The following is a 22,881-nucleotide window of genomic DNA, read 5'->3' on the forward strand; positions in this document are numbered from 1 at the left end:
CGTGTCGTGTTTCCCTCAGATGCTGCGTGGTGAGCAGGTGTCTGAGTCTGCTAGGTTCAAGTGCCTTCCCGAGGCAACCTGCAGTTCTCGATCGAGTCTCCAGTCTGTTCTCGTCTTTACGAGTAGTATTATGCTTTTTGTTTTGTACAGTTTCTTACTGGATTAAAAACTCTGTTTTCGCCAAGTCGCTTTTGGGTCCTCATTCACCTGCACAACAGAAGGATCCGACCAAGGAATGGACCCAGCGACTACAGACGCTCGTAACACTGCCGTCGAGATCCAAGGAGCCATGCTCGGCAGACACGAGCAGGAATTGTCTGCTGCTCGCCATGCCGTGGAGAACCTGGCCGCTCAGGTTTCCGACCTCTCTGGACAGTTCCAGAGTCTTCGTCTCGTGCCACCTGTTACTTCCTGGCCTGCCGAGCCTCCAGAACCTAGGGTTAATAACCCACCTTGCTACTCCGGGCAGCCCACTGAGTGCCGCTCCTTTCTCACCCAGTGTGAGATTGTGTTCTCTCTCCAACCCAACACATACTCTAGAGAGAGAGCTCGGGTTGCTTACGTCATTTCACTCCTTACTGGCCGGGCCCGAGAGTGGGGCACAGCTATCTGGGAGGCAAGGGCTGATTGTTCTAACAATTACCAGAACTTTAAAGAGGAGATGATTCGGGTTTTTGACCGTTCAGTTTTTGGTGGGGAGGCTTCTAGGGCCCTGGCTTCCCTATGCCAAGGTGATCGATCCATAACGGATTACTCTATAGAGTTTCGTACTCTTGCTGCCTCTAGTGACTGGAACGAGCCGGCGCTGCTCGCTCGTTTTCTGGAGGGACTCCACACAGTGGTCAAAGATGAGATTCTCTCTCGGGAGGTTCCTTCCAGTGTGGACTCTTTGATTGCTCTCGCCATCCGCATAGAACGACGGGTAGATCTTCGTCACCAGGCTCGCGGAAGAGAGCTCGCATCAACGGTGTTTCCCTGCTCCGCATCGCAACCATCTCCCTCCTCTGGCTCTGAGACTGAGCCCATGCAGCTGGGAGGGATTCGCATCTCGACTAAGGAGAGGGAACGGAGGATCACCAACCGCCTGTGCCTCTATTGCGGATTTGATGGACATTTTGTTAATTCATGTCCAGTAAGAGGCCAGAGCCCATCAGTAAGCGGAGGGCTACTGGTGAGCGCTACTACTCAGGTCTCTTCATCTAGATCCTGTACTACTATGTCGGTCCATCTACGCTGGACCGGTTCGGGTGCTACATGCAGTGCCTTGATTGACTCTGGGGCTGAGGGTTGTTTCATGGACGAAGCATGGGTTCGGAAACATAACATTCCTTTCAGACAGTTAGACAAGCCTACGCCCATGTTTGCCTTAGATGGTAGTCATCTTCCCAGTATCAGATTTGAGACACTACCTTTAACTCTCACAGTATCTGGTAACCACAGTGAGACTATTTCTTTTTTGATTTTTCGTTCACCTTTCACACCTGTTGTTTTGGGTCATCCCTGGCTAGTATGTCATAATCCTTCTATTAATTGGTCTTGTAATTCTATCCTATCCTGGAACGTATCTTGTCATGTGAAGTGCTTAATGTCTGCCATCCCTCCCATTTCTTCTGTCCCCACTTCTCAGGAGGAACCTGGCGATTTGACAGGAGTGCCGGAGGAATATCATGATCTGCGCACGGTCTTCAGTCGGTCCCGAGCCAACTCCCTTCCTCCTCACCGGTCGTATGATTGTAGTATTGATCTCCTTCCGGGGACCACTCCTCCTCGGGGTAGACTATACTCTCTGTCGGCTCCCGAACGTAAGGCTCTCGAGGATTATTTATCTGTGTCTCTTGACGCCGGTACCATAGTGCCTTCTTCCTCTCCGGCCGGGGCGGGGTTCTTTTTGTTAAGAAGAAGGACGGTACTCTGCGCCCCTGCGTGGATTATCGAGGGCTGAATGACATAACGGTTAAGAATCGTTATCCGCTTCCCCTTATGTCATCAGCCTTCGAGATTCTGCAGGGAGCCAGGTGCTTTACTAAGTTGGACCTTCGTAACGCTTACCATCTCGTGCGCATCAGAGAGGGGGACGAGTGGAAAACGGCGTTTAACACTCCGTTAGGGCATTTTGAGTACCGGGTTCTGCCGTTTGGTCTCGCCAATGCGCCAGCTGTTTTTCAGGCATTAGTTAATGATGTTCTGAGAGACATGCTGAACATCTTTGTTTTTGTCTATCTTGACGATATCCTGATTTTTTCACCGTCACTCGAGATTCATGTTCAGCACGTTCGACGTGTTCTACAGCGCCTATTAGAGAATTGTCTCTACGTAAAGGCTGAGAAGTGCTCTTTTCATGTCTCCTCCGTTACTTTTCTCGGTTCCGTTATTTCCGCTGAAGGCATTCAGATGGATTCCGCTAAGGTCCAAGCTGTCAGTGATTGGCCCGTTCCAAGGTCACGTGTCGAGTTGCAGCGCTTTTTAGGTTTCGCTAATTTCTATCGGCGTTTCATTCGTAATTTCGGTCAAGTTGCTGCCCCTCTCACAGCTCTTACTTCTGTCAAGACGTGTTTTAAGTGGTCCGGTTCCGCCCAGGAGCTTTTGATCTTCTAAAAGAACGTTTACGTCCGCTCCTATCCTCGTTACTCCTGACGTCACTAGACAATTCATTGTCGAGGTTGACCTTCAGAGGTAGGCGTGGGAGCCATTCTATCCCAGCGCTTCCAGTCTGACGATAAGGTTCATCCTTGCGCTTATTTTTCTCATCGCCTGTCGCCATCTGAGCGCAACTATGATGTGGGTAACCGTGAACTGCTCGCCATCCGCTTAGCCCTAGGCGAATGGCGACAGTGGTTGGAGGGGCTACCGTTCCTTTTGTCGTTTGGACAGACCATAAGAACCTTGAGTACATCCGTTCTGCCAAACGACTTAATGCCCGTCAAGCTCGTTGGGCGTTGTTTTCGCTCGTTTCGAGTTTGTGATTTCTTACCGTCCGGGTAGCAAGAACACCAAGCCTGATGCCTTATCCCGTCTGTTTAGTTCTTCTGTGGCTTCTACTGATCCCGAGGGGATTCTTCCTTATGGGCGTGTTGTCGGGTTGACAGTCTGGGGAATTGAAAGACAGGTTAAGCAAGCACTCACGCACACTGCGTCGCCGCGCGCTTGTCCTAGTAACCTCCTTTTCGTTCCTGTTTCCACTCGTCTGGCTGTTCTTCAGTGGGCTCACTCTGCCAAGTTAGCTGGTCATCCCGGTGTTCGAGGCACTCTTGCGTCTATTCGCCAGCGCTTTTGGTGGCCGACTCAGGAGCGTGACACGCGCCGTTTCGTGGCTGCTTGTTCGGACTGCGCGCAGACTAAGTCGGGTAACTCTCCTCCTGCCGGTCGTCTCAGACCGCTCCCCATTCCTTCTCGACCATGGTCTCACATCGCCCTAGACTTCATTACCGGTCTGCCTTTGTCTGCGGGGAAGACTGTGATTCTTACGGTTGTCGATAGGTTCTCTAAGGCGGCACATTTCATTCCCCTCGCTAAACTTCCTTCCGCTAAGGAGACGGCACAAATCATTATCGAGAATGTGTTCAGAATTCATGGCCTCCCGTTAGACGCCGTTTCAGACAGAGGCCCGCAATTCACGTCACAGTTTTGGAGGGAGTTCTGTCGTTTGATTGGTGCGTCCGTCAGTCTCTCTTCCGGGTTTCATCCCCAGTCTAACGGTCAAGCAGAGAGGGCCAATCAGACGATTGGTCGCATACTACGCAGCCTTTCTTTCAGAAACCCTGCGTCTTGGGCAGAACAGCTCCCCTGGGCAGAATACGCTCACAACTCGCTTCCTTCGTCTTCTACCGGGTTATCTCCGTTTCAGAGTAGTCTGGGTTACCAGCCTCCTCTGTTCTCATCCCAGCTTGCCGAGTCCAGCATTCCCTCCGCTCAAGCGTTTGTCCAACATTGTGAGCGCACCTGGAGGAGGGTGAGGTCTGCACTTTGCCGCTACAGGGCACAGACTGTGAGAGCCGCCAATAAACGCAGGATTAAGAGTCCAAGGTATTGTTGCGGCCAGAGAGTGTGGCTTTCCACTCGCAACCTTCCTCTTACGACAGCTTCTCGTAAGTTGACTCCGCGGTTCATTGGTCCGTTCCGTGTCTCCCAGGTCGTCAATCCTGTCGCTGTGCGACTGCTTCTTCCGCGACATCTTCGTCGCGTCCATCCTGTCTTCCATGTCTCCTGTGTCAAGCCCTTTCTTCGCACCCCCGTTCGTCTTCCCTCCCCCCCTCCCGTCCTTGTCGAGAGCGCACCTATTTACAAGGTACATAAAATCATGGACATGCGTTCTCGGGACGGGGTCACCAATACTTAGTGGATTGGGAGGGTTACGGTCCTGAGGAGAGGAGTTGGGTTCCGTCTCGGGACGTGCTGGACCGTTCACTCATTGATGATTTCCTCCATTGCCGCCAGGATTCCTCCTCGAGTGCGCCAGGAGGCGCTCGGTGAGTGGGGGTACTGTCATGTTTTGTCATTAATTATCATGTCTTGTCCCTGTGCTTCCCCTTCTATTCGTTTCCCTCTGCTGGTCTTATTAGGTTCTTTCCCTCTTTCTATCCCTCTCTCTCCCCCTCCCTCTCTCACTCTCTCGCTCTCTCTTCTCTCTATCGTTCCGTTCCTGCTCCCAGCTGTTCCTATTCCCCTAATCATCATTTAGTCTTCCCACACCTGTTCCCGATCCTTTTCCCTGATTAGAGTCCCTATTTCTCTCCTTGTTTTCCGTACCTGCCCTGTCGGATCCTCATCTATAATTCACCGTGCTGTGTCTATGTTTTGCCCTGTCGTGTCGTGTTTCCCTCAGATGCTGCGTGGTGAGCAGGTGTCTGAGTCTGCTAGGTTCAAGTGCCTTCCCGAGGCAACCTGCAGTTCTCGATCGAGTCTCCAGTCTGTTCTCGTCTTTACGAGTAGTATTATGCTTTTTGTTTTGTAAAGTTTCTTACTGGATTAAAAACTCTGTTTTCGCCAAGTCGCTTTTGGGTCCTCATTCACCTGCACAACATTGATATGTTCTTCAAAAGAGAGATCAGGGTCCAGAGTAACGCCGAGGTCCTTCACAGTTTTATTTGAGACGACTGTACAACCATTAAGATTAATTGTCAGATTCAACAGAAGATCTCTTTGTTTCTTGGGACCTAGAACAAGCATCTCTGTTTTGTCCGAGTTTAATAGTAGAAAGTTTGCAGCCATCCACTTCCTTATGTCTGAAACATATGCTTCTAGTGAGGGCAATTTTGGTGCTTCACTATGTTTCATTGAAATGTACAGCTGTGTGTCATCCACATAGCAGTGAAAGTTAACATTATGTTTTCGAATAAGATCCCCAAGAGGTAAAATATATAGTGAAAACAATAGTGGTCCTAAAACAGAACCTTGAGGAACACCGAAATTTACAGTTGATTTGTCAGAGGACAAACCATTCACATAGACAAACTGATATCTTTCCGACAGATAAGATCTAAACCAGGCCAGAACATGTCCATGTAGACCAATTTGGGTTTCCAATCTCTCCAAAAGAATGTGGTGATCGATGGTATCAAAAGCAGCACTAAGGTCTAGGAGCACGAGGACAGATGCAGAGCCTCGGTCCGATGCCATTAAAATGTCTTTTACCACCTTCACAAGTGCCATCTCAGTGCTATGATGGGGTCTAAAACCAGACTGAAGCATTTCGTATACATTGTTTGTCTTCAGGAAGGCAGTGAGTTGCTGCGCAACAGCCTTCTCTAAAATTTTTGAAAGGAATGGAAGATTCGATATAGGCCAATAGTTTTTTATATTTTCTGGGTCAAGGTTTGGCTTTTTCAAGAGTGGCTTTATTACTGCCACTTTTAGTGAGTTTGGTACACATCCAGTGGATAGAGAGCCATTTATTATGTTCAACATAGGAGGGCCAAGCACAGGAAGCAGCTCTTTCAGTAGTTTAGTTGGAATAGGGTCCAGTATACAGCTTGAAGGTTTAGAGGCCATGATTATTTTCATCATTGTGTCAAGAGATATAGTACTAAAACACTTGAGCGTCTCTCTTGATCCTAGGTCCTGGCAGAGTTGTGCAGACTCAGGACAACTGAGGTTTGGAGGAATACGCAGGTTTAAAGAGGAGTCCGTAATTTGCTTTCTAATAATCATAATCTTTTCCTCAAAGAAGTTCATGAACTTATCACTGCTAAAGTGAAAGTCATCCTCTCTTGGGGAATGCTGCTTTTTAGTTAGCTTTGCCACAGTATCAAAAAGGAATTTCGGATTGTTCTTATTTTCCTCAATTAAGTTAGAAAAATAGGATGATCGAGCAGCAGTAAGGGCTCTTCGGTACTGCACGGTACCGTCTTTCCAAGCTAGTCGGAAGACTTCCAGTTTGGTGTGGCGCCATTTCCGTTCCAATTTTCTGGAAGCTTGCTTCAGAGCTCGGGTATTTTCTGTGTACCAGGGAGCTAGTTTCTTATGAGACATTTTTTAGTTTTTAGGGGTGCAACTGCATCTAGGGTATTGCACAAGGTTAAATTGAGATCCTCAGTTAGGTGGTTAACGGATTTTTGTCCTCTGGCGTCCTTGGGTAGGCAGAGGGAGTCTGGAAGGGCATCAAGGAATCTTTGTGTTGTCTGTGAATTTATAGCACGACTTTTGATGTTCCTTGGTTGGGGTCTGAGCAGATTATTTGTTGCAATTGCAAACGTAATAAAATGGTGGTCCGATAGTCCAGGATTATGAGGAAAAACATTAAGATCCACAACATTTATTTCATGGGACAAAACTAGGTCCAGCGTATGACTGTGACAGTGAGTGGGTCCAGAGACATGTTGGACAAAACCCACTGAATCGATGATGGCTCCGAAAGCCTTTTGGAGTGGGTCTGTGGACTTTTCCATGTGAATATTAAAGTCACCAAAGATTAGAATATTATCTGCAATGACTACAAGGTCCGATAGGAATTCAGGGAACTCAGTGAGAAACGCTGTATATGGCCCAGGAGGCCTGTAAACAGTAGCTATAAAAAGTGATTGAGTAGGCTGCATAGATTTCATGACTAGAAGCTCAAAAGACGAAAACGTCATTTTTTTTTTGTAAATTGAAATTTGCTATCGTAAATGTTAGCAACACCTCCGCCTTTGCGGGATGCACGGGGGATATGGTCACTAGTGTAGCCAGGAGGTGAGGCCTCATTTAACACAGTAAATTCATCAGGCTTAAGCCATGTTTCAGTCAGGCCAAACACATCAAGATTATGATCAGTGATTAGTTCATTGACTATGATTGCCTTTGAAGTAAGGGATCTAACATTAAGTAGCCCTATTTTGAGATGTGAGGTATCATGATCTCTTTCAGTAATGACAGGAATGGAGGTGGTCTTTATCCTAGTGAGATTGCTAAGGCGAACACCGCCATGTTTAGTTTTGCCCAACCTAGGTCGAGGCACAGCCACGGTCTCAATGGTGATAGCTGAGCTGACTACACTGACTATGCTAGTGGCAGACTCCACTATGCTGGCAGGCTGGCTAATAGCCTGCTGCCTGGCCTGCACCCTATTTCATTGTGGAGCTAGAGGAGTTAGAGCCCTGTCTATGTTGGTAGATAAGATGAGAGCACCCCTCCAGCTAGGATGGAGTCCGTCACTCCTCAGCAGGTCAGGCTTGGTCCTGTTTGTGGGTGAGTCCCAGAAAGAGGGCCAATTATCTACAAATTCTATCTTTTGGGAGGGGCAGAAAACAGTTTTCAACCAGCGATTGAGTTGTGAGACTCTGCTGTAGAGCTCATCACTCCCCCTAACTGGCAGGGGGCCAGAGACAATTACTCGATACCGACACATCTTTCTAGCTGATATGCACGCAGAAGCTATGTTGCGATTGGTGATCTCTGACTGTTTCATCCTAACACCGTTGGTGCCGACGTGGATAACAATATCTCTATACTCTCTACACTCGCCAGTTTTAGCTTTAGCCAGCACCATCTTCAGATTAGCCTTAACGTCGGTAGCCCTTCCCCCGGGTAAACAGTGTCTGATCGCTGGATGATTCGCTTTAAGTCTAATACTGCACCTCCAACATGAAGCTAATCCCCCTGCACCTCCAACATGAAGTATGAAATCTCAATGACCGCACTGTCAAATCCCTCGTCCATAAGAAAGAATACTTTTTTAAAGTATGCTTGCTTCAGCTGTCTAAAAGTATTTTTCATGGTAGTTCAGTAAAGGTTGAAGTAGTGACTGCAGTAAGCCCAGTGGTGGAAATAGTTGTATTGTTGGGTTAGTATCCAGAGCTACAACAACAATGTGTGCTGATTGAACCAAACTAAATAGTTGGAGGATACAGGCATCGATCCCGCTACCTCTCGCATGCTAAACAAGCACTCTACCATTTGAGCTAAACGCCCTGTTCCTTCAACAAGAAGTATGAAATCTCAATGACCGCACTGCCAAATCCCTCGTCCATTAGAAATGATACTTTTTTTAAAGTATGCTTGCTTCAGCTATCTAAAAGTATTTTTCATGGTAGTTCAGTAAAGGTTGAAGTAGTGACTGCAGTAAGCCCAGTGGTGGAAATAGTTGTATTGTTGGGTTAGTATCCAGAGCAACAACAACAATGTGTGCTGATTGAACCAAACTAAATAGTTGGAGGATGCAGGCATCAATCCCACTACCTCTCGCATGCGAAGCGAGCGCTCTACCATTTGAGCTAATGCCACTGCACCTCAACAAGAAGTATGAAATCTCAATGACCGCACTGCCAAATCCCTCGTCCATAAGAAAGGATAATTTTTGAAAAGTTTGCTTGCTTCAGCTGTCTAAAAGTATTTTTCATGGTAGTTCAGTAAAGGTTGAAGTAGTGACTGCAGTAAGCCCAGTGGTGGAAATAGTTGTATTGTTGGGTTAGTATCCAGAGCTACAACAACGTGTGCTGATTGAACCAAACTAAATAGTTAGAGGATGCAGGCATCGATCCGGCTACCTCTCGCATGCTAAACGAGCGCTCTACCATTTGAGCTAACCCCCCTGTTCCTTCAACAAGAAGTATGAAATCTCAATGACCGCACTGCCAAATCCCTCGTCCATTAGAAATTATACTTTTTAAAAAGTATACTTGCTTCAGCTGTCTAAAAGTATTTTTCATGTTAGTTCAGTAAAGGTTGAAGTAGTGACTGCAGTAAGACCAGTGGTGGAAATAGTTGTATTGTTGGGTTAGTATCCAGAGCTACAACAACAATGTGTGCTGATTGAACCAAACTAAATAGTTGGAGGATGCAGGCATCGATCCCGCTACCTCTCACATGCAAAGCAAGCACTCTATCGTTTGAGCTAATCCCCCTGCACCTCCAACATGAAGTATGAAATCTCAATGACCGCACTGCAAAGTCCCTCGTCCATTAGAAATGATACTTTTTAAAAAGTATGCTTCCTTCAGCTGTCTAAAAGTTTTTTTCATGGTAGTTCAGTAAAGGTTGAAGTAGTGACTGCAGTAAGCCCAGTGGTGGAAATAGTTGTATTGTTGGGTTAGTATCCAGCGCTACAACAACAATGTGTGCTGATTGAACCAAACTAAATAGTTGGAGGATGCAGACATCAATCCCGCTCCCTCTCACATGCTAAGCGAGCGCTCTACCATTTGAGCTAATCCCCCTGTTCCTTCAACAAGAAGTATGAAATCTCAATGACCGCACTGCCAAATCCCTCTAAATAGTTGGAGGATGCAGGCATCGATCCCCTACCTCTCACATGCTAGCGAGTGCTCTGCCATTTGAGCTAATCGCCCTGCGCCTCCAACAAGAAGTATGAAATCTCAATGAACGCACTGCCAAATCCCTCGTCCATTAGAAATGATACTTTTTAAAAAGTATGCTTCCTTCAGCTGTCTAAAAGTTTTTTTCATGGTAGTTCAGTAAAGTTTGAAGTAATGACTGCAGTGAGACCAGTGGTGGAAATAGTTGTATTGTTGGGTTAGTATACAGAGCAACAACAACAATGTGTGCTGATTGAACCAAACTAAATCGTTGGAGGATGCAGGCATCGATCCCGCTACCGATCACATGCTAAGCGAGCGCTGTACCATTTGAGCTAATCCCCCTGTGGCTCCAATCAGAAGTATGAAATCTCAATGACCGCACTGCCAAATCCCTCGTCCATTAGAAATTATACTTTTTAAAAAGTATACTTGCTTCAGCTGTCTAAAAGTATTTTTCATGTTAGTTCAGTAAAGGTTGAAGTAGTGACTGCAGTAAGACCAGTGGTGGAAATAGTTGTATTGTTGGGTTAGTATCCAGAGCTACAACAACAATGTGTGCTGATTGAACCAAACTAAATAGTTGGAGGATGCAGGCATCGATCCCGCTACCTCTCACATGCAAAGCAAGCACTCTATCGTTTGAGCTAATCCCCCTGCACCTCCAACATGAAGTATGAAATCTCAATGACCGCACTGCAAAATCCCTCGTCCATTAGAAATGATACTTTTTAAAAAGTATGCTTCCTTCAGCTGTCTAAAAGTTTTTTTCATGGTAGTTCAGTAAAGGTTGAAGTAGTGACTGCAGTAAGCCCAGTGGTGGAAATAGTTGTATTGTTGGGTTAGTATCCAGCGCTACAACAACAATGTGTGCTGATTGAACCAAACTAAATAGTTGGAGGATGCAGACATCAATCCCGCTCCCTCTCACATGCTAAGCGAGCGCTCTACCATTTGAGCTAATCCCCCTGTTCCTTCAACAAGAAGTATGAAATCTCAATGACCGCACTGCCAAATCCCTCTAAATAGTTGGAGGATGCAGGCATCGATCCCGCTACCTCTCACATGCTAAGCGAGTGCTCTGCCATTTGAGCTAATCGCCCTGCGCCTCCAACAAGAAGTATGAAATCTCAATGAACGCACTGCCAAATCCCTCGTCCATTAGAAATGATACTTTTTAAAAAGTATGCTTCCTTCAGCTGTCTAAAAGTTTTTTTCATGGTAGTTCAGTAAAGTTTGAAGTAATGACTGCAGTGAGACCAGTGGTGGAAATAGTTGTATTGTTGGGTTAGTATACAGAGCAACAACAACAATGTGTGCTGATTGAACCAAACTAAATCGTTGGAGGATGCAGGCATCGATCCCGCTACCGATCACATGCTAAGCGAGCGCTGTACCATTTGAGCTAATCCCCCTGTGGCTCCAATCAGAAGTATGAAATCTCAATGACCGCACTGCCAAATCCCTTGTCCATAAGAAAGGATACTTTTTAAAAAGTATGCTTGCATCAGCTGTCTAAAAGTATTTTTTATGGTAGTTCAGTAAAGGTTGAAGTAGTGACTGCAGTAAGACCTGTGGTAGAAATAGTTGTATTGTTGGGTTAGTATCCAGAGCTACAACAACAATGTGTGCTGATTGAACCAAACTAAGTAGTTGGAGGATGCGGGCATCGATCCCGCTACCTTTCGCTTGCGAAGCGAGCGCTCTACCATTTGAGCTAATCCCCCTGCAGCTTCAACATGAAGTATGAAATCTCAATGACCGCACTGCCAAATCCCTCGTCCATTAGAAATGATACTTTTTAAAAAGTATGCTTGCTTCAGCTGTCTAAAAGTTTTTTTCATGGTAGTTCAGTTAAGGTTGAAGTAGTGACTGCAGTAAGCCCAGTGGTGGAAATAGTTGTATTGTTGGGTTTGTATCCAGAGCTACAACAACAATGTGTGCTGATTGAACCAAACTAAATAGTTGGAGGATGCAGGAATCAATCCCACTACCTCTCACATGCTAAGCAAGCGGTCTACCATTTGAGCTAATCCCCCTGCAGATCCAATCAGAAGTATGAAATCTCAATGACAGCACTGACAAATCCCTCGTCCATAAGAAAGGATACTTTTTAAAAAGTATGCTTGCATCAGCTGTCTAAAAGTATTTCTTCATGGTAGTTCATTAAAGGTTGAAGTTGTGACTGCAGTAAGCACGGTGGTGGAAATAGTTGTATTGTTGGGTTAGTATCCAGAGCTACAACAACAATGTGTGCTGATTGAACCAAACTAAATATTTGGAGGATGCAGGCATCGATCACGCTACCTCTCGCATGCTAAGCGAGCGCTCTACCATTTGAGCTAATCCCCCTGCTGCTCCAATCAGAAGTATGAAATCTCAATGACCGCACTGCCAAATCCCTCATCCATAAGAAAGGATACTTTTTTTAAAGTATGCTTGCTTCAGCTGTCTAAAAGTATTTTTCATGGTAGTTCAGTAAAGTTTGAAGTAGTGACTGCAGTAAGCCCAGTGGTGGAAATAGTTGTATTGTTGGGTTAGTGAGTTATGGGTGTATGATAGCAGAAAAAAACTGCGAGTCTGGAGTTCCCCCTGCTGGCTGTCTGTGGAATAACATTAGGATCAGTTGATCGTGGAGAAAAGCGAAACATGGTCACTGTTTTCCTGTCTTTTGTCGTGCTTATGCTCACTGCGTCTCAGTGGATCGCTCCAAGGCCTTTCTACTGTAAGCAGAGGAGAGGACAGCCTTCCAGTAGAATAAATAAGAGTCACAGCTCCCAACATTTACTAACAAATGAACAGCTACTAAATCAAAGATCTGTCTCATAAACTACACATGTGCCTACATGTGATAACCAAAGGGGATTTTTGCATTACCCCAAGCGACCACATAATTTGTCCCTTTAATTTAAGTAATAATTCGGTGGTTTGGTGGGATTTCCTCAATTCCAGTGTGTTTCTGCTTGCCAGTGTGTTTCTGCTTGTTTAGCTATCTGGCTAGCTAAATTGTTACGATTCGCATATCTAGCTGATAATTGTGAAGTCAAACGTTTGCTTTGTGTATATCTTGATTCGTCTATTGTTGCCATTGTCCTGGCTGGAAGGAGGTTCAGTGAATGGGGTGGTGAAGCGTGAGGTAATACAGTAGGGAGAGTGCGAGTGCTTCTTAAATGTATTGCTTTTATGCATTCTCCTCACTCGCGTCCACACAAAAACGTACTCAAGAGAACGGAGTGGAGAATACAATCGGAGCATGAGTGCGGAGCATAGCAGTATGTTTGGAAAAACACCCCTAGAGTTTGAGAGCTACAAGCCCCCACTCACCCAGTAATTTTTGAACTGTCCCTAAATTATCCTATTAAAACACTACATGGTAAATACGTCATGAACTCACAACAATTCAAAGTGCAGAGTATAAAACATTACTTTGCCTCATATATTATTAACGGCTAGGATAGCGTCGTCTACTGGTAGGTCTATTTTGAATCAATATTTAAACTCGCCACCACACTCTACCTTCCACTGGTGTTTCCCAAATGCAGTCCTCAGGTTGCCCCAGCAACACACATTCACATTTTAGAGCCAGACAAGCACACTTGATTCAATTTGTTAACTAATCCTTCGATTAGTTAAATCAATCCAGAGCTACAACAACGTGTGCTGATTGAACTAAACTAAATAGTTGGAGGATGCGGGCATCGATCCCGCTACCTCTCGCATGCTAAGCAAGCGCTCTACCATTTGAGATAATCCCCCTGTGCCTCCAACAAGAAGTATGAAATCTCAATGACCGCACTGCCAAATCCCTCGTCCATAAGAAAGGATACTTTTTTTTAAAGTATGCTTGCTTCAGCTGTCTAAAAGTATTTTTCATGGTAGTTCAGTAAAGGTTGAAGTAGTGACTGCAGTAAGCCCAGTGTTGGAAATAGTTGTATTGTTGGGTTAGTATCCAAAGCTACAACAACAATGTGTGCTGATTGAACCAAACTAAATAGTTGGAGGATGCGGAAATCGATCCCAATACCTCTACGATGCTAAGCGAGCGCTCTATACCATTTGAGATAATCCCCCTGTGCCTCCAACAAGAAGTATGAAATTTCAATGACCGCACTGCCAAATCCCTCGTCCATAAGAAAGATACTTTTTTTAAGTATGCTTGCTTCAGCTGTCTAAAAGTATTTTTCATGGTAGTTCAGTAAAGGTTGAAGTAGTGACTGCAGTAAGCCCTGTGGTGGAAATAGTTGTATTGTTGGGTTAGTATCCAGAGCTACAACAACAATGTGTGCTGATTGAACCAAACTAAATAGTTGGAGGATGCGGAAATCAATCCCAATACCTCTAGGATGCTAAACGAGCGCTCTATACCATTTGAGATAATCCCCCTGTGCCTCCAACAAGAAGTATGACATCTCAATGACCGCACTGCCAAATCCCTCGTCCATAAGAAAGGATACTTTTTTAAAGTTTGCTTGCTTCAGCTGTCTAAAAGTATTTTTCATGGTAGTTCAGTCAAGGTTGAAGTAGTGACTGAAGTAAGCCCCGTGGTGGAAATAGTTGTATTGTTGGGTTAGTATCCAGAGCTACAACAACAATGTGTGCTGATTGAACTAAACTAAATAGTTGGAGGATGCGGGCATCGATCCCGCTACCTCTCGCATGCTAAGCGAGCGCTCTACCATTTGAGCTAATCCCCCTGTGCCTCCAACAAGAAGTAGGAAATCTCAATGACAGCACTGCCAAATCCCTCGTCCATAAGTAGGGGTACTTTTTTTAAAGTATGCTTGCTTCAGGTGTCTAAAAGTATTTTTCATGGTAGTTCAGTAAAGGTTGAAGTAGTGACTGCAGTAAGCGCTGTGGTGGAAATAGTTGTATTGTTGGGTTATAGTATCCAGAGCTACAACAACAATGTGTGCTGATTGAACCAAACTAAATAGTTGGAGGATGCGGAAATCAATCCCAATACCTCTAGGATGCTAAACGAGCGCTCTATACCATTTGAGATAATCCCCCTGTGCCTCCAACAAGAAGTATGAAATCTCAATGAACTCTCTGCCAAATCCCTCGTCCATAAGAAAGGATAATTTTTGAAAAGTTTGCTTGCTTCAGCTGTCTAAAATTATTTTTCATGGTAGTTCAGTAAAGGTTGAAGTAGTGACTGCAGTAAGCCCAGTGGTGGAAATAGTTTTATTGTTGGGTTAGTATCCAGAGCTACAACAACAATGTGTGCTGATTGAACCAAACTAAATAGTTGGAGGATGGGGGTATCAATCCCGCTCCCTCTCACTTGCTAAGCGAGCGCTCTACCATTTGAGCTAATCCCCCTGTTCCTTCAACAAGAAGTATGAAATCTCAATGACCGCACTGCCAAATCCCTCTAAATAGTTGGAGGATGCAGGCATCGATACCGCTACCTCTCAAATGCAAAGCGAGCGCTCTACCGTTTGAGCTAATCCCCCTGCACCTCCAACATGAAGTATGAAATCTCAATGACCGCACTGCCAAATCCCTCGTCCATTAGAAATGATACTTTTTAAAAAGTATGCTTGCTTCAGCTGTCTAAAAGTTTTTTTCATGGTAGTTCAGTTAAGGTTGAAGTAGTGACTGCAGTAAACCCAGTGGTGGAAATAGTTGTATTGTTGGGTTAGTATACAGAGCAACAACAACAATGTGTGCTGATTGAACCAAACTAAATAGTTGGAGGATGGGGGTATCAATCCCACTACCTCTCGCATGCGAAGCGAGCGCTCTACCATTTGAGCTAATCCCCCTGCACCTCAACAAGAAGTATGAAATCTCAATGACCGCTCTGCCAAATCCCTCGTCCATAAGAAAGGATAATTTTTTTAAAGTTTGCTTGCTTCAGCTGTCTAAAAGTATTTTTCATGGTAGTTCAGTAAAGGTTGAAGTAGTGACTGCAGTAAGCCCAGTGGTGGAAATAGTTGTATTGTTGGGTTAGTATCCAGAGCTACAACAACAATGTGTGCTGATTGAACCAAACTAAATAGTTGGAGGATGCAGACATCAATCCCGCTCCCTCTCACATGCTAAGCGAGCGCTCTACCATTTGAGCTAATCCCCCTGTGCCTCCAACAAGAAGTAGGAAATCTCAATGACAGCACTGCCAAATCCCTCGTCCATAAGTAGGGGTACTTTTTTTAAAGTATGCTTGCTTCAGGTGTCTAAAAGTATTTTTCATGGTAGTTCAGTAAAGGTTGAAGTAGTGACTGCAGTAAGCGCTGTGGTGGAAATAGTTGTATTGTTGGGTTATAGTATCCAGAGCTACAACAACAATGTGTGCTGATTGAACCAAACTAAATAGTTGGAGGATGCGGAAATCAATCCCAATACCTCTAGGATGCTAAACGAGCGCTCTATACCATTTGAGATAATCCCCCTGTGCCTCCAACAAGAAGTATGAAATCTCAATTAACTCTCTGCCAAATCCCTCGTCCATAAGAAAGGATAATTTTTGAAAAGTTTGCTTGCTTCAGCTGTCTAAAATTATTTTTCATGGTAGTTCAGTAAAGGTTGAAGTAGTGACTGCAGTAAGCCCAGTGGTGGAAATAGTTGTATTGTTGGGTTAGTATCCAGAGCTACAACAACAATGTGTGCTGATTGAACCAAACTAAATAGTTGGAGGATGGGGGTATCAATCCCGCTCCCTCTCACTTGCTAAGCGAGCGCTCTACCATTTGAGCTAATCCCCCTGTTCCTTCAACAAGAAGTATGAAATCTCAATGACCGCACTGCCAAATCCCTCTAAATAGTTGGAGGATGCAGGCATCGATACCGCTACCTCTCACATGCAAAGCGAGCGCTCTACCGTTTGAGCTAATCCCCCTGCACCTCCAACATGAAGTATGAAATCTCAATGACAGCACTGCCAAATCCCTCGTCCATTAGAAATGATACTTTTTAAAAAGTATGCTTGCTTCAGCTGCCTAAAAGTTTTTTTCATGGTAGTTCAGTTAAGGTTGAAGTAGTGACTGCAGTAAACCCAGTGGTGGAAATAGTTGTATTGTTGGGTTAGTATACAGAGCAACAACAACAATGTGTGCTGATTGAACCAAACTAAATAGTTGGAGGATGGGGGTATCAATCGCACTACCTCTCGCATGCGAAGCGAGCGCTCTACCATTTGAGCTAATCCCCCTGTGCCTCCAACAAGAAGTAGGAAATCTCAATGACAGCACTGCCAAATCCCTCGTCCATAAGTAGGGGTACTTTTTTTAAAGTATGCTTGCTTCAGCTGTCTAAAAGTATTTTTCATGGTAGTTCAGTAAAGTTTGAAGTAGTGACTGCAGTAAGCCCAGTGGTGGAAATAGTTGTATTGTTGGGTTAGTATCCAGAGCTACAACAACAATGATTGAACCAAACTAAATAGTTGGAGGATGCGGAAATCAATCCCAATACCTCTAGGATGCTAAACGAGCGCTCTATACCATTTGAGATAATCCCCCTGTGCCTCCAACAAGAAGTAGGAAATCTCAATGACAGCACTGCCAAATCCCTCATCCATAAGTAGGGGTACTGTTTTTTAAAGTATGCTTGCTTCAGCTGTCTAAAAGTATTTTTCATGGTAGTTCAGTAAAGGTTGAAGTAGTGACTGCAGTAAGCCCCGTGGTGGAAATAGTTGTATTGTTGGGTTAGTATCCAGAGCTACAACAACAATGTGTGCTGATTGAACCAAACTAAATAGTTGGAGGATGCAGACATCAATCCCGCTCCCTCTCACATGCTAAGCGAGCGCTCTACCATTTGAGCTAATCCCCCTGTTCCTTCAACAAGAAGTATGAAATCTCAATGACCGCACTGCCAAATCCCTCTAAATAGTTGGAGGATGCAGGCATCGATACCGCTACCTCTCACATGCAAAGCGAGCGCTCTACCGTTTGAGCTAATCCCCCTGCACCTCCAACATGAAGTATGAAATCTCAATGACCGCACTGCCAAATCCCTCGTCCATTAGAAATGATACTTTTTAAAAAGTATGCTTGCTTCAGCTGTCTAAAAGTTTTTTTCATGGTAGTTCAGTTAAGGTTGAAGTAGTGACTGCAGTAAGCCCAGTGGTGGAAATAGTTGTATTGTTGGGTTAGTATACAGAGCAACAACAACAATGTGTGCTGATTGAACCAAACTAAATAGTTGGAGGATGGGGGTATCAATCCCACTACCTCTCGCATGCGAAGCAAGCGCTCTACCATTTGAGCTAATCCCCCTGCACCTCAACAAGAAGTATGAAATCTCAATGACCGCTCTGCCAAATCCCTCTAAATAGTTGGAGGATGCAGGCATCGATCCCGCTACCTCTCACATGCTAAGCGAGTGCTCTGCCATTTGAGCTAATCCCCCTGCGCCTCCAACAAGAAGTATGAAATCTCAATGAACGCACTGCCAAATCCCTCGTCCATAAGAAAGGATATCTTTTAAAAGGTATGCTTGCTTCAGCTGTCTAAAAGTATTTTTCATGGTAGTTCAGTAAAGGTTGAAGTAGTGACTGCAGTGAGCCCAGTGGTGGAAATAGTTGTATTGTTGGGTTAGTATCCAAAGCTTCAACAACAATGTGTGCTGATTGAACCAAACTAAATCGTTGGAGGATGCGGGCATCGATCCCGCTACCTATCACATGCTAAGCGAGCGCTGTACCATTTGAGCTAATCCCCCTGCGGCTCCAATCAGAAGTATGAAATCTCAATGACCGCACTGCCAAATCCCTTGTCCATAAGAAAGGATACTTTTTAAAAAGTATGCTTGCATCAGCTGTCTAAAAGTATTTTTTATGGTAGTTCAGTAAAGGTTGAAGTAGTGACTGCAGTAAGACCTGTGGTGGAAATAGTTGTATTGTTGGGTTAGTATCCAGAGCTACAACAACAATGTGTGCTGATTGAACCAAACTAAATAGTTGGAGGATGCGGGCATCGATCCCGCTACCTTTCGCTTGCGAAGCGAGCGCTCTACCATTTGAGCTAATCCCAATGCACCTCCAACATGAATTATGAAATCTCAATGACCGCACTGCCAAATCCCTCGCCCATTAGAAATGATACTTTTTAAAAAGTATGCTTGCTTCAGCTGTCTAAAAGTTTTTTTCATGGTAGTTCAGTAAAGGTTGAAGTAGTGACTGCAGTATGCCCAGTGGTGGAAATAGTTGTATTGTTGGGTTAGTATCCAGAGCTACAACAACAATGTGTGCTGATTGAACCAAACTAAATAGTTGGAGGATGCAGGTATCAATCCCGCTACCTCTCACATGCTAAGCGAGCGCTCTACAATTTGAGCTAATCCCCCTGCAGCTCCAATCAGAAGAATGAAATCTCAATGACCGCACTGCCAAATCCCTCGTCCATAAGAAAGTATACTTTTTAAAAAGTATGCTTGCTTCAGCTGTCTAAAAGTATTTTTCATGGTAGTTCAGTAAAGGTTGAAGTGGTGACTGCATTGAGCCCAGTGGTGGAAATAGTTGTATTGTTGGGTTAGTATCCAGAGCTACAACAACAATGTGTGCTGATTGAACCAAACTAAATAGTTGGAGGATGCAGACATCAATCCCGCTCCCTCTCACATGCTAAGCGAGCGCTCTACCATTTGAGCTAATCCCCCTGTTCCTTCAACAAGAAGTATGAAATCTCAATGACCGCACTGCCAAATCCCTCTAAATAGTTGGAGGATGCAGGCATCGATCCCGCTACCTCTCACATGCAAAGCGAGCGCTCTACCGTTTGAGCTAATCCCCCTGCACCTCCAACATGAAGTATGAAATCTCAATGACCGCACTGCCAAATCCCTCGTCCATTAGAAATGATACTTTTTTAAAAGTATGCTTGCTTCAGCTGTCTAAAAGTTTTTTTCATGGTAGTTCAGTTAAGGTTGAAGTAGTGACTGCAGTAAGCCCAGTGGTGGAAATAGTTGTATTGTTGGGTTAGTATACAGAGCAACAACAACAATGTGTGCTGATTGAACCAAACTAAATAGTTGGAGGATGGGGGTATCAATCCCACTAGCTCTCGCATGCGAAGCGAGCACTCTACCATTTGAGCTAATCCCCCTGCACCTCAACAAGAAGTATGAAATCTCAATGACCGCTCTGCCAAATCCCTCGTCCATAAGAAAGGATCATTTTTGAAAAGTTTGCTTGCTTCAGCTGTCTAAAAGTATTTTTCATGGTAGTTCAGTAAAGGTTGAAGTAGTGACTGCAGTAAGCCCAGTGGTGGAAATAGTTGTATTGTTGGGTTAGTATCCAGAGCTACAACAACAATGTGTGCTGATTGAACCAAACTAAATAGTTGGAGGATGCAGACATCAATCCCGCTCCCTCTCACATGCTAAGCGAGCGCTCTACCATTTGAGCTAATCCCCCTGTTCCTTCAACAAGCAGTATGAAATCTCAATGACCGCACTGCCAAATCCCTCTAAATAGTTGGAGGATGTAGGCATCGATCCCGCTACCTCTCACATGCTAAGCGAGTGCTCTGCCATTTGAGCTAATCCCCCTGCGCCTCCAAAAAGAAGTATGAAATCTCAATGAACGCACTGCCAAATCCCTCGTCCATAAGAAAGGATATCTTTTAAAAAGTATGCTTGCTTCAGCTGTCTAAAAGTATTTTTCATGGTAGTTCAGTAAAGGTTGAAGTAGTGACTGCAGTGAGCCCAGTGGTGGAAATAGTTGTATTGTTGGGTTAGTATCCAAAGCTTCAACAACAATGTGTGCTGATTGAACCAAACTAAATCGTTGGAGGATGCAGGCATCGATCCCGCTACCTATCACATGCTAAGCGAGCGCTGTACCATTTGAGCTAATCCCCCTGCAGCTCCAATCAGAAGTATGAAATCTCAATGACCGCACTGCCAAATCCCTTGTCCATAAGAAAGGATACTTTTTAAAAAGTATGCTTGCATCAGCTGTCTAAAAGTATTTTTTATGGTAGTTCAGTAAAGGTTGAAGTAGTGACTGCAGTAAGACCAGTGGTGGAAATAGTTGTATTGTTGGGTTAGTATCCAGAGCTACAACAACAATGTGTGCTGATTGAACCAAACTAAATTGTTGGAGGATGCGGGCATCGATCCCGCTACCTTTCGCTTGCGAAGCGAGCGCTCTACCATTTGAGCTAATCCCAATGCACCTCCAACATGAATTATGAAATCTCAATGACCGCACTGCCAAATCCCTCGTCCATTAGAAATTATACTTTTTAAAAAGTATGCTTGCTTCAGCTGTCTAAAAGTTTTTTTCATGGTAGTTCAGTAAAGGTTGAAGTAGTGACTGCAGTAAGCCCAGTGGTGGAAATAGTTGTATTGTTGGGTTAGTATCCAGAGCTACAACAACGTGTGCTGATTGAACCAAACTAAATAGTTGGAGGATGCAGGTATCGATCCCGCTACCTCTCACATGCTAAGCAAGCGCTCTACAATTTGAGCTAATCCCCCTGCAGATCCAATCAGAAGAATGAAATCTCAATGACCGCACTGCCAAATCCCTCGTCCATAAGAAAGTATACTTTTTAAAAAGTATACTTGCTTCAGCTGTCTAAAAGTATTTTTCATGGTACTTCAGTAAAGGTTGAAGTAGTGACTGCAGTAAGCCCAGTGGTGGGAATAGTTGTATTGTTGAGTTAGTATCCAGAGCTACAACAACAATGTGTGCTGATTGAACCAAACTAAATAGTTGGAGAATGCAGGCATCGATCCAGCTACCTCTCGCATGCGACGCGAGCGCAGTACCATTTGAGCTAATCCCAATGCACCTCCAACATGAATTATGAAATCTCAATGACCACACTGCCAAATCCCTCGTCCATTAGAAATTATACTTTTTAAAAAGTATGCTTGCTTCAGCTGTCTAAAGGTTTTTTCATGGTAGTTCAGTAAAGGTTGAAGTAGTGACTGCAGTAAGCCCAGTGGTGGAAATAGTTGTATTGTTGGGTTAGTATCCAGAGCTACAACAACAATGTGTGCTGATTGAACCAAACTAAATAGTTGGAGGATGCAGGTATCGATCCCGCTACCTCTCACATGCTAAGCGAGCGCTCTACAATTTGAGCTAATCCCCTGCAGCTCCAATCAGAAGAATGAAATCTCAATGACCGCACTGCCAAATCCCTCTAAATAGTTGGAGGATGCAGGCATAGATACCGCTACCTCTCACATGCAAAGCGAGCGCTCTACCGTTTGAGCTAATCCCCCTGCACCTCCAACATGAAGTATGAAATCTCAATGACCGCACTGCCAAATCCCTCGTCCATTAGAAATGATACTTTTTAAAAAGTATGCTTGCTTCAGCTGTCTAAAAGTTTTTTTCATGGTAGTTCAGTTAAGGTTGAAGTAGTGACTGCAGTAAGCCCAGTGGTGGAAATAGTTGTATTGTTGGGTTAGTATACAGAGCAACAACAACAATGTGTGCTGATTGAACCAAACTAAGTAGTTGGAGGATGGGGGTATCAATCCCACTACCTCTCGCATGCGAAGCGAGCGCTCTACCATTTGAGCTAATCCCCCTGCACCTCAACAAGAAGTATGAAATCTCAATGACCGCTCTGCCAAATCCCTCGTCCATAAGAAAGGATAATTTTTGAAAAGTTTGCTTGCTTCAGCTGTCTAAAAGTATTTTTCATGGTAGTTCAGTAAAGGTTGAAGTAGTGACTGCAGTAAGCCCAGTGGCGGAAATAGTTGTATTGTTGGGTTAGTATCCAGAGCTACAACAACAATGTGTGCTGATTGAACCAAACTAAATAGTTGGAGGATGCAGACATCAATCCCGCTACCTCTCACATGCTAAGCGAGTGCTCTACCATTTGAGCTAATCCCCCTGTTCCTTCAACAAGAAGTATGAAATCTCAATGACCGCACTGCCAAATCCCTCTAAATAGTTGGAGGATGCAGGCATCGATACCGTTACCTCTCACATGCAAAGCGAGCGCTCTACCGTTTGAGCTAATCCCCCTGCACCTCCAACATGAAGTATGAAATCTCAATGACCGCACTGCCAAATCCCTCGTCCATTAGAAATGATACTTTTTTTAAAGTATGCTTGCTTCAGCTGTCTAAAAGTTTTTTTCATGGTAGTTCAGTTAAGGTTGAAGTAGTGACTGCAGTAAGCCCAGTGGTGGAAATAGTTGTATTGTTGGGTTAGTATACAGAGCAACAACAACAATGTGTG

General features: G+C 44.6%; 2 non-coding genes across 2 annotated transcripts; both read right to left on the minus strand.

Moving 5' to 3' along the window:
• Positions 1-11,382: 11,382 nt before the first annotated feature.
• Positions 11,383-11,455, minus strand: trnaa-cgc. The gene has a single exon. It is a non-coding gene; the product is annotated as a tRNA-Ala (tRNA).
• A 2,894-nt stretch (positions 11,456-14,349) lies between these two features.
• Positions 14,350-14,422, minus strand: trnaa-agc. The gene has a single exon. It is a non-coding gene; the product is annotated as a tRNA-Ala (tRNA).
• Between the last annotated feature and the right edge of the window lie 8,459 nt (positions 14,423-22,881).

Source organism: Oncorhynchus gorbuscha, unplaced genomic scaffold (assembly GCF_021184085.1).
Source record: "Oncorhynchus gorbuscha isolate QuinsamMale2020 ecotype Even-year unplaced genomic scaffold, OgorEven_v1.0 Un_scaffold_1849, whole genome shotgun sequence".
Classification (NCBI taxonomy): domain Eukaryota; kingdom Metazoa; phylum Chordata; class Actinopteri; order Salmoniformes; family Salmonidae; genus Oncorhynchus; species Oncorhynchus gorbuscha.